This window comes from Cricetulus griseus (genome assembly GCF_003668045.3).
Source record: "Cricetulus griseus strain 17A/GY chromosome 1 unlocalized genomic scaffold, alternate assembly CriGri-PICRH-1.0 chr1_1, whole genome shotgun sequence".
NCBI classification, from domain to species: Eukaryota; Metazoa; Chordata; class Mammalia; order Rodentia; family Cricetidae; genus Cricetulus; species Cricetulus griseus.
The window spans coordinates 86,058,775-86,075,327 of NW_023276807.1; the positions used below are offsets into that span (position 1 = coordinate 86,058,775).

Consider the following 16,553-nt stretch of genomic DNA (forward strand, 5'->3'; position numbering starts at 1 on the left):
GAGTCATAACATCTGTTAGTTCCTTTATTTCTCTGTTAAGTTTCTGTCTGACAGACCTGTCCAGTGATGAGAGTGGGGGTATTGAAGTCTTCCACTATTAGTGTATGGGGCTTGAGGTGTGATTTAAGCTTTAGTAATGTTTCTTTTACAAATGAGGGGCATAGGTATTCAGAATTGAGATTTCATCTTGATGAATTTTTCCTGTGATGAATATGAAATGTCCTTCTTCATGTCTTTTGACTAACTTTAGTTTGAAGTCTGTTTTTTTAGATACTAGGGTAGCTATACCAGCTTGTTTCTTAGGACCATTTGATTGGAAAATCTTCTCCCAACCCTTTATTCTGAGGTAATCTGTCTTTGTAGTTGAGATGTGTTTCTTGTATGCATCAGAAGGATGGATTATGTTTTCGTATCCAACCTGTTAGCCTGTGTCTTTTTATAGGCTAATTGAGTCTATTGATATTAAGGGATATTAATGACCAGTGGTTGCTAATTCCTGTTATTTTTGTTGTTGGTGGTGGTATTGTGTGTGTGTTTCCCTTCTTTTGGATTTGTTGGTGTGGGATTATCTATTGTGTTCTTGTGGATGTAGCTAACTTCCTTGGGTTAGAGGTCAATCCGTTACACATTTCACAGTCCATGCTGGCATCCTGGCTCTTCTCACTCTGCCCTTACCCTAAACTTCTCCAGTTCATGCCCCTGCCCATCTATCCATTGTCCTTATAACCCTGCTATTTTCAATATATATTCTTTCTGTTTGTCTTCCTCTCTATGCCTCCTTCTTCCCTTTTCACTCTCTCCTTCCTCACCCCTTTCTGCTCTTCCACACTCTCTCCCTTCCTCTATGTCCCTCTCCCTCGGCTCTTCACACCCTGTTCCTCCTTTTCCATCATCATTCAGAGGTGACCTTTTATACTCCCCCCCCCCCCCGCGCAATAAATATCTTGCCTGAGATCTGTTGCAAGTGTGATCTTTGCTCCTTTGATCACCAAAACCCCCTAACATTGTTGCCATGACTCCATGGGATATCCTGGTGTCTGCACTCCCCTTTGGGGTCTAAGCCACACTGGGACCCTATCCCTTACTTCCAGCCTACCTGAAACAGATCCAGATCCACCTTCCAGCCACTGATCCCTTGGGCTCCGGTCTATCACCAGGAATTGGTGAGTGATCCTCTAGTCATCGTAAATGCTTTCTTGATCCTCTGGTGCTCTTGGAGGTTTTGGTACCCCCAGACACAGTCTTTAATTCTATGGCTGGCCCTCTTCACCTGATCCCAACCCACCCTTAGAGCTGTAATCCTGCAGTTTCCTTAGGCCCAGCTGGGCTATTGTGCCCCTTCCTGCTCTCTTTTCCTACCCTCCCTTTGGAGCTGTCTGTAATCCACAGCTCCTCTAGGCCCTCATGGCTTTTGTGACCCCACTCCCCAGCTTTTCATCCTCACCTGCTGGCCTCTACCAAGCACCGAGTCCCTCCTCGGGCTTAGCCAGGCTAATCACCTGACCTTCATTGAGTATGGTGACCACCCACTGACTGCTGGCCTCGTCCTCACTCAGTCCTCCTTGTCTTGGGAATTCCCAGAACTATAGGCTACAGTGATATTTTTCTAGGGAATGACATCTATACCTTCTGGCTTTCCCCCATCCCTGCCTTGGGATGCCTCTTAGAAAACCTCCAGCCCCTCCATCTGGCACCTGACCTGAAAGATGCTAAATTTATTCACTTTTGCAAATCAAATTTGGCCTTCATATCTCTTAGATAATCAAATCCAAAATTGACCGTCTAATGGCACCCTAGATCCCAATATTACTTAGGACCTTTACAAATACTGCAAGTGATCCAGGGGAATGGAAAGAGATCTCTCATTCCCTATTTCTCTTTTCTCTGCTCAACGCCTATTTGTTTTTGTGTAAATGTCCTGTCTTTAATATAGGGTTGTTGAATCTGTAAGTTTGTTGCAAAGTGCGCAAAGTGCCAGCAGGACCTAACGTGAGGGGAGAAAGCAAAGGAGTAGGCCAGTGACAGGGTGTACACACCCAGCACACAGCCCTCACTGGCTGGCATGTCTCTCTGCTTCCCCATGCAGTGGCAGCATGAGACTAAGCTGCTGATCTGACTCTCCTAAAATATGTAAGTATCATTTGTTTCTGCTGGCTTATACCACCGACAAAATTTGATTCCAAATTCTAGAGTCCACTTCTTCAGCTGAGTAATCCTGTTACCTGCTTTCTAACCAATCGTTTCTGGTCTCTCTGGTCTGTGGCCTTCTACCCCCTCCAAGTGGGCCCTCACTTCTCTCTCTGGCTGGCAGAGCCTGCTACGCTGGCCTGCTACACCCACGCGGACATCTCCCTTTTCTCCTGCTTCCTGCTCTATCTTTCTTGGTGCCTTCCTGACCTTGCATTGTGAGTTTCATCGCCTCCCCCTAGGAGCTGTCTGTTAACTCCTGCTGCTTCTGCTCCTTCAGCTCCCCTGGTAGAGCTTATAGAGCCGATAGAAATGCCCTTCAGAGGGATTTGGTTTCTCTATTCTCTCTCTCTTCCTCTACAGACTCATTTTATTACTGCAGCTTGGCCTCCGTACAGATCAGTGACCAAAAATTGGTGAACTTGATTTCTAAATCTCAAAATCATATTAACTGCCGTCGCACAAACACATGATCCTCAAATATCTTATATCTAAACTTGTTCTGCTCTACACTCTACTTTCCACTCTTAAAATGTCTTATTTCTATGATTTCTCTGTTCTCTGCTCTCAAAAAAAAAAAAAAAATCAAAACACAAAGCAACAAAAAGTCTGTGTGTGTATATGTAACTTGGGTTCAACTCTCATTTAAAAAACTAGATCTACTAGGAAAACATGTTTTTGAGGAGCAATCATGTCTCTCCCCTCCATCTTGGCTGATGATGTAAGACCCTCAGAAAGCTGAGGCTTCCAGAATCTTAGCCCAGGACGGCGGCCACCCCAAACACAGAATGGAGGCGAAAGCTTGATGCAAACTGCATGAGGCTTTATTGTAGTTTAACGAGCTAACCCCATGTTAGCTCGGGTCTTTTACCCACCCGCCATGGCGGACAGCTAGAAAAGACGGTTTGAAGTCGCTGCACATAGATCTTTATAGGGCAGCGTAAGGGGAGTGTCTAGGGGTACGCACAGGCTCACAATTGGTGTGCCTCCAGGCTTGGAGGGCTTGCCCTGTGTTGATTGGTCAACTGGTTGTTATGGCTCATAGGCCCTCCCAGGGTGGTTGCTATGCTCTCTACGTCATTGCTGTGCGCTTGTCCGTAAAGCACACCCAGGGTCGTAAAGCATAGCGCCACCAGCTAACTTCCGATTGGTTCCTTGTCACGAGACAGGCATCTGACTTTCTAGTGACTAAGGTTCCTTGTCACGAGATAGGCAACTGACCTCTAAGTGACCAAGGCAGGTTTATGGCAAGCACGTGTTTGGCTGTTATGGCTGCCGAAAGGGAAGCTGGTCCCTTCATGACTTAACCACCATCTTCAGATGGCCACATGGCATAGAGCAACAATAGTAAAACTTCTTAGTCCTAATGAGCTCTGTTGTGTGACATTTTGATTGCATTCTGACCATCCCAAGACTGACAATAAAGTTTGTTTTGAATCAGAGGGCAGAGCTTGCTACTAACTGATCAAAATTTACCATAAAGGTTTTAGAGGACTGAGGACAGATAGACACAGGAAGTAGTAGGGCGGGGTATTGGCCTTTTGGATGGAGGAAGGAATGAGATAGGAGGTCATTGGTCACACTGCTTCTCTGATCATTCAGGTTCTTACTCCCATATCTGCTCCTGAGTTTTTATTGATAAAGAATAATTAGATAAACACATCAGAACTCTCGGTCTATAATTGTATCTCTTTTAGATTAAGGAAGCAATAACAAGTCTCCCAAATATTTTGGATTGATATAAATTTTTGTATGATGATAAAAATTTAAGCCAGGCGGTGGTGGCGGCAGCACATGCCTTTAATCACAGCGCTTGGGAGGCAGAGACAGGCAGATCTCTGAGTTCAAGGCCAGCCTGGTCAACAAAGATAGTTCCACAACATCTAGGGCAACATAGAGAAATCCTGTCTCAAAAAGACCCTGAAAATAAAAAAAGAAGAAGAATTTAAAGTTATATTTGCTAAAACATACTATATATGTGATTCAACTCTGATTTAGAATATACTATATAGGATGATAAAAATGTTTAGGTTATAAAGGTGTACTCAGATTAACAAAAGCTGATTTAAGATGTCTAACTACTTATGCCTTTGCTAACTGTTCAACACCTAGCTGCTAGAAAATTTAGATCAGTAACAGCAAATGTTTGATAATTAAGGTTAAATTTTATTTATAAATTTATAAATTCCAAAGGTCTATTCAGCTTCACAGTAATTTTTGTCTAGCTTCTTTGCCTTTGCTTACTTTGTTAAATTTTAACTATTTGGATAATCTGAGTCATACAAGAAACTGTAATCTGTAATGATGTACTATAAAAGAAAAGTTCACCGAATTTAATGGTCTATTTTGATGCTAAATGATCTCCAATTAAATCTTCAATTCAAATTTTAGGGCTCAAACTTAACAGAAATAAAGCTATAAAATCCTACTGTTATAGAAACTACTAACTTATTGTAAACTGTTCAAAATAATTAAGACATTCAAGGTAATAGTCACTCATGAAAGGTTCAGGCACTATGCTAGCCTGGCCCTGTTACCTGGAGAATCCACTCAGGCAGTACCCTGGTCAGCCCAGGGTTCCATGGGAACTAAGTCTGCATGCAGGTGTAAAGGACCCCTTTAAAGACAGACCCCTGCCCACTTACTCTCCCTTACCCTTCTCCTCTCTTCTCTTATGCTTCTCTTCTCTTCTCTTCCTCCCCTCTCTTTTGTTCTTTTACTCTTTGTGTGTTCACTAATTCTCTCTTACTCTCTGCTCTGCTGTTCTTCCATGTCTCTCTCTTCCTCTCCCCCACCTGTAATAAACTTTGTTTAATGTGCTCTCTGTAGTTCATGTCCATCTCTCAAATTTCTAATTTAAGCAAAAGAATAACAACTCACCTTATAAATGATCGAATTCTTCAATGTGTTTAGAACTATATTTGTAGTCATGCTACTAATGTAATTAATTATAGGAATAAGTTTTATCTACCTTCCTGTGTAGATTTTCAAAGTTAAGCCTAAAATAAGCAACAAGAAACAAGCAAAGTTTATTTATTTTTGATATATCTAATTGATACTGGTCTTCAAAACTTTTCAGAGATCTGTTGAATATGACATTCAAAATGTTCAATGGAAAAAGCTTACCATGACAGACAGAGGTCCTCAGATCCTAGCAGTGACCCCAAAGTCTACTGATGATGGAGCACAGAAGAACTCCACCTGGAGTTTGCAACCAAGGCTTCAGCTGCCTTCTCAGCTCCCTTCATGTGTAAAAATAAGGCCTCAGGCTTCACTTTCCTAGAGGCCTCCAACTGAGAAAGACAGTTTACCTTGCAACCAGACTCTAAAAAGAGAAAAACTCACAAAACAGATTTCAAAGTAACTTTTTACTATTCCTTTTGTAAAGGAACTTGATTTACAAGACTGCTCTCAGTAATGGACCACCTGTGTCTCATGGTAAATGACTAGATAGAAAAAAGTGAAACGTTTAGGTTTGAGGAAATGAAAGCTAAAGTTAAGTTGTGAGGGTCTAAAAAAATGTCTTAAGACATGTAAAAGCAAGTTATGAAAGCCTAAGAAAGTGTCTTAAGGTGTGTAAATTTGTGTGCAATTTGTAAAGGTGTAAGAAAGTGATTTAAGATATATGTAACAATGAAAAATGTTTCATATTTCTTTCATATTGAGATTTTAAAAGTTCAGCGTTTTAACATTAATTAATGGAGATCTGATAAACTATTAATCTAGCTCTAGTAAACACTGACTATATCACAGTCACAAACTCAAAATTTTAGATTTCCTCTCCTAAGTGTAGTCTTTAAATTGCTACTCATTGTGCTAAAAACATGTCTAATCTTCTGGACAGAGGAAAGAGTGTTCACACTTTTAATCCAGAATCATTTTGGATCCCCAGCTTCTACAGTGACTCAAAGGCATCACTCTACAGCCTTTTCCATAATGTGGATTTCAGAACAGATTACAAACAGTGGAAATACTAACATGCCTAAAACTTACAGCTTTTTGTAAACTTAAAAAATTCTTGTAAACCAAGCGCACACCTTTAGTCCCAGTACCTGGGAGGCAGAGGCAGGTGGATCTCTGTGAGTTCGAGACCAGCCTGGTTTACAAAGCTACAAAGAGAAACCCTGTCCTAAAAAAAAATAATAATAATAATTCTTGGAAGCTTCAGGGAATCTACTTGAATCCACCTCTCATGGCCCAAAGGGACTCCAGATAAGTACTGTCAATCAAAAACCTGTTTCTCCACCTGCCTATTGAACTTATTCCTGAGGCTGGGATCTCCCCTACTTTCCCTGGTTTGGGGACTCCCCTCCCCCAACTTCGAGGTCATGGGCCTAGAAATTCAGAATGTACTTCCAAGATAAAATTTTCCCAGGGCTGGAGAGATGGCTCAGCAGTTAAGAGCACTGGCTGTTCTTCCAGAGGACCTAGGCTCAATTCTCAGCAACCAGATGGTGGCTCACAATTGTCTGTCACTCCAGTTCCAGAGGGGTCTGACATCCTCCCACAGACACACATAAAGACAGAATACCAATGTACATAAAATAAAAATAATAAATCATTAAAAAATTCACTTCAGTTCCTTAACTTTACCCTCTCTCCCTAGTCTATCTGTCACAACAGGTTTCAAATCAACTGCAGACTGCTCCAGCAGCTTGCCAGCTCCAGGTGTTCCCTCGAAATCTGGATCCTGGACATCTTCAAAGCAGCTAGCCCCAGTGGTCCAGTTTCAAAGATGCCACCTGCACTTCTCTAGCCCCAGATGGTCCTGAAGAGTCTGGACAAAGAGTGAAACAGTCTGCTCTTCCTGACTTGGCCAGCATCCCCGCTTTCTTGGGTCCCCAAAGATGTCAATGTCTCCAGACAACAGGAAGTAGTCTAAAAAATCACATGCCCAGGCTGGAGAGATGGCTCAGAGGTTAAGAGCACTGACTGCTCTTCCAGGGGTCCCAAATTGCTCTTCCAATTCCCAGCAACCACATGGTGGCTCACAACCATCTACAATTCAATCTGGTACCCTCTTCTGGCACGTAGGCAGAACACTGTGTATGTAATAAATAAATAAAGCTTTAAAAATATCACACTCCCCCACCCTGCCTCACCAGCCACCCCTTACTATTTCCTCACCTTCTGTAATAAGTTATGAGGGAAGGACGTTGGTAAACTGAGAACCACTCACATTCCAGAACCAAGTACTCCCTCAGCCTGCTTTCAGCAACTCAGTGTCAGCAGTCAAGTCATCACCAGCTGCAAAAGCAACACATTTGCACTGTGCCCAAGAGTCAGGTACCCTTTATAAAGCCCGAAGGTGTGAGCCCTGCCCCTCCTTTTCTATCCTTGCTCAGAATGGGCCTTTTGCTCTCCACCCCTAATAAATCTCTTGCATGAGATCTATTGCATGGTTTAAACTTTTCAGACTTTCCTTGGTCCTGCTATCACTGCAAAATCCTAACACAAGGTTTCATTTAGTTCAGGCTGGCCTAGAACTTTCTGTGTAGCAGAGGCTATCCTTGGACTCCCAATCCTGTCTGCAGCTCCCATGTTCTAGGCTTAGAGGTGTGTGTGCCACCATGCTTGGCAAAACAAAAACAAACAAACAAAAGAGAAACAAACAAAACAAAAACAAACAAAAAACCCTCATTGTGTAACCTAAGACTTTAATTTTGAAGCACTTGAAGAACATCAATTGATAAAATGTAATGAATACAAATGTGTGGACTCTGGGGAAATAAAATTACTCATATAGTTCCATTTCCATAGATAGGGCTTCTTTTTGTATTTTAAATGACTGGCAATCTAAGGGTGGTTTTCACATTTTTAAAGGGTAGAAAAATAGGCAAAGAAGAAGATGGGGGAGATATCTGCATGGGCATATGTAGCTGGACCCGCCCTCCGCTGCAGGCCAGCTGCAGCCCTGGGGAAAGGTAGCTTTGCTTCCATCCCAATGGTAACTGACAGAAGTTACAGTCTCCAAGTTGCTATGCCGACCGGGAATTCAGCTCTTAAAATAGGAGACTGTGCTCAGGCATTTTCGGGGGTGGGGGTAAGTTGGAAGGGAGGTTGTTGGGATGGGGTGAGAGAGATGATAAACCAGTGGGCCACACCCAGCGGTGACAGCTGTTCTTTCATCTTTCTGGCAGCCTGAGGTGGGGAGGGGACAACACTCATAAAAAGAGGTCTGAAAGGACAATTTCTGTTCATAGATCAGAGACAGCTTGGTTTCCTCCATTTTGTTGCCTGGCCAAAGGAAAGTCCCCTGCCTGCCTCTTCCCTGCAGTGAAAAGATTTAAGCAACTGGCCACTGTGGTACAGCCTGCCTGCCTCAGATGCTTTTGGGTGGTATTGGGAATCACTCTGGGGTAAGACAGAAAGGTGGTCACTTTTCCTCATGCCTAGGCTGCCTTCAGAGTTCTGTTCCCTGGAGGCTGCATGACAGAAACCGCCACTGCTACCACCACTACCACTGGGCCAAACTAAAAGTATCTGTCACAAATTGGATGTGGTGGCACATGCCTGTAATCCAAGTACTTGGAAGGCAGAGGCAGGTGTATAAACTGGCACGACCCCTCCACTGTATGGTTTGGGGAAGGTTTTTATTGTAGATGTGAGGGAGAGCACAGCCAGAGGCATCTGGAGGAGTCCAGAGCAGAGAAAGTGGTACACTGAACATGGCCAGCAGACTGGACCTGGCCATGAGAGAAACGGGCAGAGCAAAGAGAGAGAGAGAAATATAGATTGGAGGGATGAGAGAGAGAAGGGGGGAGATAGAGAAAGACTAACAGAGGGACAGAGAGAAGCTGACAGGGGAAGACAAAGAAAGTGAGGAACCAAAAAAGAGGAAGCATAGTCAGAATAGCAGGGTTATAAGGAGAATGAGTAGCTGGGGGAGGGTGCCCACGAGCTGAAGGGAGTTTAGGGTGGGGCAGAGGTGAGAAGAACCAGCATGCCAGCATGAACTGTGAAATGTGTAACAGGTGCTTGTGATAACTGAGGGAGCCCGGAGGCCAGCCTGGGCTTTGGTGTGCTGATAGGTCACAGATAGCCATTTGTCCCTCTGTCAATGATAAGGGAAATAGCTCCTTCTGATAGAGGGGAACCGACATCACAAGTTCCTGAGGAATGGCTTTTATCTCACTGCCAGAATTGGGGGAAATGGAACTTCCTTTGGACTTAACAGAAGGAAGATCAGGGATTCAAGGCCATTCTTGGTTGTAGTGAGTTCAAAGCCAGCAGAGGCTACATGAGACCTTGTTTCAAAACAAACAAACAAAAAGAGTATACCAACAAAAATATGTCTTTAATATAAGTAAATCAACTAGCTATCATTCTATCTATCTATATCTATCTATCTTCTATCTATCTATCTATCTATCTATCTATCATCTATCTATCTATCTAGACATAGGTGATACAATTTAGGGGGTCTGGATAGGGTTCATTTTCTTTGACAGTCAAAGAATTAGAAGGCAGAACTCTGGAGCACAGCAGGCAACAGCAGAGAAACCTCAAGCACCCACCACAGGCAGAATCATTGGTTGAAGAGAGGTGTTTACTGGAGGTGAGGAAGCACACACATGCATCAGACAGAGAAGAGGACCCTCCACAAAGCTGAAAAATCTGGTCTCTTTTTGAGGGCTGGGGGTTTCAACGCCTCAAAAGAGTTCCCTCTCCTACTTTAGGGCTGATCAGTTTAAAGACAGGTTGGTTGGTCCGTCTGTGTGACATGTCCTGAAGAGGCCTTGAATTTGTTAAACCAGCCCACAGCAGGGGCCTGCTAGTGGGAGACAAAAGCCTACAAGGCCTTTGTTTTAAGCTGCCAGGCTTTTGTCTCAGGTCAGGAGGGTACAGAAGAAGCTGGTCATCTTGACAATTTGATACCTTCATTACCTAGTCTCTTAGTCAGTGTTCTATTGCTGTGAAGAGACACCATGACCACAGCAACTTTTATAAAACAACAACAACAACACATAATTGGGGCTGGTTACAGTTCAGAGATTTAGTACATCATCATCAAGGTGGGAACCATGGCAGAAGCATGGTTGGTAGACATGGTACCCAAGAGTTCTACATCCAGATCCAAAGGCAGCAAAGAATAGAGAGACACTGGGCCTGGCTTTAGCATCTGGAACACCAAAGCCAGTGATACAACTCCAACAAAGCCACACCTACTACAAGACCACACCTACTCCAAGAAGATCACACCTCCTAATCCCTGCCAAATAGCACTACTACCTAATGACCAAGTATTCAAATATATGAACCTATGGGGGCAATCCGTATTCAAACCATCACACCTCATTATGGCCCCTCTCCTTAGCTGTCTGACTACCAGGGAGTCTGTCTAAACTCAGACTCCCACAGGGGCTTGTTAGATAGCCCAGGCTGGTCTCACTGTACTCCTGCCTCAGCCTCCCAAGTGCTAGGATTGCAAGCGTGCTGGCCACACCTGGCTTAATAAATTGTATATGACATATAACTTACCTTAACTATTTCTAACCCCACAGTTCATTGGGTTAAGTTCAGAGTTGTGTCCCCAGAACTTTTGAGTCACTGGAGCTCTGTGCATCACTTCCCAGGCAGCTCTAGCAACAACCCCTCTCTGTCTCAGTGCATTTGACTAACTTAGGCAGCTCAGTTAAGTGAAATCATACAATATTTGCTTTTCAGTGTGTGGCTTATTTCACTTACAACACCTTTGAGATTAGCTATGCTACAGCATATGTCAGAATTTCTTTACTTGGCTGTTGTTTGCTTGTTTATCTGGCAGATTGGGGTCTCACTATGTTGCCCATGCTGACCCAGGTTTCCTAGGATCACGTGATACATCTCAGCCCCCAAGTATCTGGGACTCTAGATGCTGCAAGCCTTCATCTTTTATTACAGAAGTAGCAATTAACATTCTAGGTACCAACTCCAGAATATTTGTGTTAGGGTGAAAGTTCCACCCTCGCCCCCCTTCCCTATCTCCCTACAAACCCTGCTGCTTCTCAAAAAGCCCTCCAAATGATGATCCCTCCCCGAGATATACTCAAGATCTCTCCCACAGGGTTTTTAAACTGACCCCAAAAAATAGTTGTGTGGTTTTCCAGTCTCTCTTTCCCATCTCCCCTCTGGGGGGCTGGAAGGCCATCCAGGAGTGTTGTGTCCATTAAATGTGGGCTTTTTCTAATTTGGTTTGATTTGGTCTGATTTGGACTGCTGCATTGGCAAAGAGGCTTATCGGGATGTAGACTTTTCATCTGGAGGTCCTGGGCTTGGGTGGAACTTCCACCCTAACAATATGTTACTGCAAATTTAGCTGTATATAGAATATATACTGGGTACTTTGTATTCTCAAATAGGCCCCAGAGAAAGGAATTTCCTTCTCACCAGGGTGTCAGCAGTAAGAGCTGCAGCCTCTGGATCTCATACTACATAGCCTTAGTTTTTCCCTTTGATATAACGCTGAGAAGTCCCTTTAATGGGTTTACAGTGCTGAGACTTAAGTTTGCCAGGACTTTTTGCAAATCACATCCTGGGCAAGACTGTGAGGTACCTGCTTTTCTCAAGACTTTACCAGCCTTCCTGGCTCTGAGAGATATGCATGCCCTATTGTCAGAGTGGTTAAATGTGCCTATAAATAACTAGGAGCCTTGTGGGATCTAAGAGAACTTTTAGAAGAAGGAACTTTTGGAGACTTTTTAGAAGGCACTTTCAGTGAACTTTTAGGAAGACCTCTAGGAGAATTTTTAAGAAGAACTTCTATAGGGAACATTAAGAAAGAGCTTTTAGAGAAAGAACTTTTAAGGATAAATCTTTTTTTTAAAGATTTTATTTATTTATTGTATATACAATATTCTGCTTCCATGTATATCTTCACACCAGAAGAGGGCACCAGATCTCATAACGGATGGTTGTGAGCCACCATGTGGTTGCTGGGAATTGAACTCAGGACCTCTGGAATAGCAGCCGGTGCTCTTAACCTCTGAGCCACCTCTCCAGCCCTTAAGGAGAAGTCTTAAAGAGAGCTTTTGAGAGAGAACTTTTGGGAAGAACATTTTTTTGAAGAATAAATAGCCATGAGAGGTACACATGTGTGAGCGGTTTATTTCCTTTGAGTCCCCAGATCATAACTTTTTAGCAAGTCCCTAACCTGCCTGCTGTAAGCCTCCTGCCTGAACCTGTGATATCTAGATGCATACATCCAGGGCTGTCTTATAAAACACATGGCAGCCTGGTCTCCAGAGCGAGTGCCAAGAATAGCCTCCAAAGCTACACAGAGAAACCCTGTCTAGGAAAAAAAACAAAAACAAAAACAAAAAACACATGGCATTTTGTATACTTATCTATGGGCAGATATTAGCATTATGTCCACTTGTTGGCTATTGTGACTATCGCTGTGTGGACACCACCATACACACCTGTTGCTATTGTAGTGATCAGGTATATTTTCAGGAAGAAAACATGGGTAGAATGACAGCCCAGACAGGGCTCCTTGTCCTACAGACCCCACCATCCCAAGCCTTTCATGGGGTTGCAACAGCCCTCAGCTCTTGTGGCCTGTCCCCACAGGGCCAAGGCCTTACGATCTCTGGTCCCAGACCACTGCTGAAGACAGTGTAACACTTTAGCACTTTCACATTCTTTAGATTTGAGCATTATTAAGGAAAACTTTTAAGTTTTTAATAGTCATAGGTTTTTATTGCTGTGAAGAGACACCATGACCACGGCATTTGATTGGGGTGGCTTGCTTACAGTTTCAGAGAGGTTCAGTTCATTATCATCATGGTGGGATCATGGCAGTGTACAGGCAGACGTGGTGCTGGAGCTGAGAGTGCCATATCTTGTAGGAAACAGGAAGTCAATTGACTGTGACACTGAGCGAAGCTTGAGAAAAAGATCTCAAAAGCACGAACCCATAGTGAGACAATTCCTCCAACAAGACCACACCTCCTAATAGTGCCACTTCCTTTGGGGGCCATTTTCTTTCAAATCACCACAAATACCAATGCAATCTAGCACGACTGCAATGTATTTTTGTGCAAAAGGGCCCATTTCCCACCAGGAGCAGGGAGAGGAAGGACTCAGTACATATGTGTCTTTATGGAGTTTTAAGTTTGGAAATGGGCACATTGCCTCTGTGGGCTCACTCTGGCAGAAGGGGAGGAATATTATTTCATGGATAGAAGATGCTTTTTCCTCTGAAGTACACAGGGATAGATAAAGCAAGAGAATGGGCATGGGAGAAGGGAAGACATGCCCCAGTCTACCTATTAGGAGACAATGAGCTAGCTGCCTTGTTATTCTAAATCTGTTTTGCTAGGATCCTACAGTCACTGTAAGGACAGAAAGTCCAGGGGAGGAAACAGGATCATCTCTGTGTCTCAAGCAGACTTTGGCATCTGCTGCAGTGGGTGGGTCTGGGGGAGGGAGAAGTGGTGAGGGGGTTATCATAACAGACTTCCAGGGTAGTCGAGGTAAGTTGAGAAGAAAAGCAGAACAGACTTGAGAAATGTCAGATAGTTTACAAGACCTCAGAGGCTGCCAGGTTGTGGATTGTGCACTGGGATGGACAGGGTTGCTGTCCACTATGACAGGATGGTGGTTGAGAAGAGAGATCTCCTCAAGTGTCAGGGTCCTGGAGGGACTGGCCTTGGGTAAGCCCTGGCCAAGTGTGGCCAAGTGCTGTACATATATACCCTATTGGCACAATGAACTTATATCATTACCTACACGCGGAAACCGAAGCACTGAGAACTGAAGTGATTTCCCTGCTCCCACCTGACCATGCGGAAATGGAATTTGAACCCAAGCAATTTGTCCTCATGATATTTCAAAGAAAAGGCTATGATGACCAAATGAGAGATGATGTCCACAACACAATAACTGCGGCCCAGACCCAGTGCAGAAAACTGGAGGAAGCTGGGTTTTGATTCCTTGTACAGCCTCCTGTAGCTGGAGTTTCTTTCCAGCCTGGTCCCATAGCCAATTAGCCCTAAATAAGTGCACAGAGACTTATATTAATTATAAACTGTTTGGCCAATGATTCAGGCTTCTTATTGGCTAGCTCTCTCTTAATTGTTAACCCATTTCTATTAAGCTAAGTGTTTCCACATGATCTTATCTTAACAGAGAAGGATCCGGACCTGTTACTCCTTCCTCAGCTGCATGGCATCTCCTGCGTTGTATCTCTGTGTCCTGTCTCTTCATCCTTTCCCCAGCATTCTACTTGTCTGGTAGCCTTGCCTATACTTCCTGCCTGGCTACTGACCAAGCAGTGTTTTATTCATCAACAAATAAGAGAACCATATATACAGAAGGACATCCCTCCCCCCGTCAGCCTCCGTTTTCTGAGTCAGGTTGGCCTATGCAGCCTGGGAAGTGGGCTCTATTTTACAACTCCACTCTAGCATGGGCCTTTATTTTATCTCTGTCCTCAAGACAGCTGATCTGAAGCACCTGGCAGGACCCCACAAGCGGTTAGTGCTTCCTCTGGGACCTGAGGCTGGTGGTGCTGTTCCTGCCAACTGCCAGGGGGTAAGAGGAGATGACCTCAACAACAGAAACAGAGCCAAGGGTAGGCGGTGCTTTGGTTTCTGCCTAGTCCAATGCCCTTGCAGTACACTCAGTAAACCTATTTTGTTTTAAAAAAGTTAGCCATGAATGAAGTGGCTCACAAGGAAGGGCCACATTGTGCTGGGTCACCCACAAAAATAAAAAATAAAAATAGAAAAGGAGACACCTTTGCGCATGCCACCTCTTGGTAAAGCACATGTTTTTTGTTTTTGTTTTTGTTTTTTTTTGAAACATAATAACTAGTTTATTATAAGGGCTGGCAGAGTAGGGAGAGTAAGAGAGAAGAGGAGAGGAAAAGGGGTAATGACTGACAGCCATGGCCGGTCGCCATAGAGAGGCAGAGAGAGTGTGTAGGTGAGAGGAAGCAGAGAGAGTTGGAGCTTTTAAAGGGAAGACTGCGCATGCGCATTGAGGTTCCACGCATGCCCAGAGCAGAGTCCTCATGGGTGACGGGTGACATGGCAATGACATAGCACGTTTTCTAAGGCATGCCCTGACCATTGTCAGGGGGCAGGGCCTGTCTCTTAAAGAGGTAGAGCCCATCATCTTTCATTCCCACCTCTACTTATGATTAAAAAAAGTTGGGGTGTTATACATGGCAGGTTAAGGAATCAGGGCATCGAATTCTCAAGACTGCTTCCTGCTGACGTGGGGGGTGTTGACCATCTTTGGGGGACCCGAGAAGGTTGGGGTGCTGCCACGTCCTGGGGTAGTTGGTTGTTTCATTGCAGTCCAGGCTGTACAGAACTCCCTGTCGCCTCTTAGACCTGGGAAGATGTTGGCAGAGCAGAGGACAAGGTTGAGTTTTGAAAAAAATTCTTTTCTTAGGTCCTTGTCACTTGAGAGGAAGATTGTAAGATGAGGGAAGGGTTCCCGAGGAGTTCTAACATGAGGGAAGGGAGTCCTGGAACCAGGTGAAGATTGAATAACTGGAGTGAATCTGACCTGTTTGTTTGGATCCAATTCAGTGCCCTGGAACTTACAAGAATCCTTAGAGTTTGTGGAAACATAAGTAGTAGACACATTAGCAGCATATTCATGTTAGAAGCAACTTGGCTGAAAGAACTACCATTTTAAAATTGACAGATTTTTTTTTTTAGGACAATGAAAAGCATCTTAATCTTGACCTAGTAGTTATGATCATACACAACTACTATTATAGAACTGACTATGAACAGTAGCATGAGAAATAGAGAAATCAGGAACATATTTCATTCTTTTTAATGTCTCAACTCACTTTATTATCACTTAAGCCTTTTTATCCTCAGACCTTTATAACTTTAATTCATACACTTTACATTACCATATTAGACCTTCCATTCTCAGACCTTCATAACTTGCATTTATCCACCGTGTTAGACCTTTCCATCCTCAGACATTCGTAACTACATTCTCAGACCTTCATTCATTTTACATTTTCCTATCTTCACGACGATAAACCCTAAAATACCTGTTCCTGGAATCTGTTTTGCTTTAAGCTGGCAAGACTACCAGTTGCCAAAAGCATCAGAGTTCTTGAGAAGGCTAAGATTTTACCTGAATCAATGATTAAAGAATAACAGAGACTTGCCAGCAGGCTGCATGGACAGCCACCCCCAAGGTCTTCCATCCATAGTAGCGGGCTGCAGGACTCTTGCCTTCTTGCTGATAGCATGTGACCTGTGGATTTCAGACCATAGGAAGACTCGCCTACCGTTGGCCCAAGCAACTCGGGGAAAGTTGATTCCGTTGTCCTCTTGTCCACAGTCTGGTTTATTTTATAGCAGTTGAGGTGAAGGGCAGGGTTGCTCAGTGACTAGGGTTGTCACTGA

General features: G+C 43.8%; 1 protein-coding gene across 8 annotated transcripts in view; it reads left to right on the forward strand.

Moving 5' to 3' along the window:
* The window catches only part of LOC118238834, a 33,795-nt gene that overhangs the window by 9,355 nt on the left and 7,887 nt on the right, over nt 1-16,553 (forward strand). For 6 of the 8 annotated variants that reach the window (XR_004772425.1, XR_004772426.1, XR_004772429.1 and 3 more), the window contains one exon: nt 6,794-7,946. The exons of the other annotated variants lie outside the window; for them this stretch is intronic. The gene's annotated coding sequence lies outside the window, so the exon portion shown is untranslated. Of the gene's footprint in view, nt 1-6,793; nt 7,947-16,553 lie in introns of those variants that run through there. 8 annotated transcript variants of the gene reach the window in all.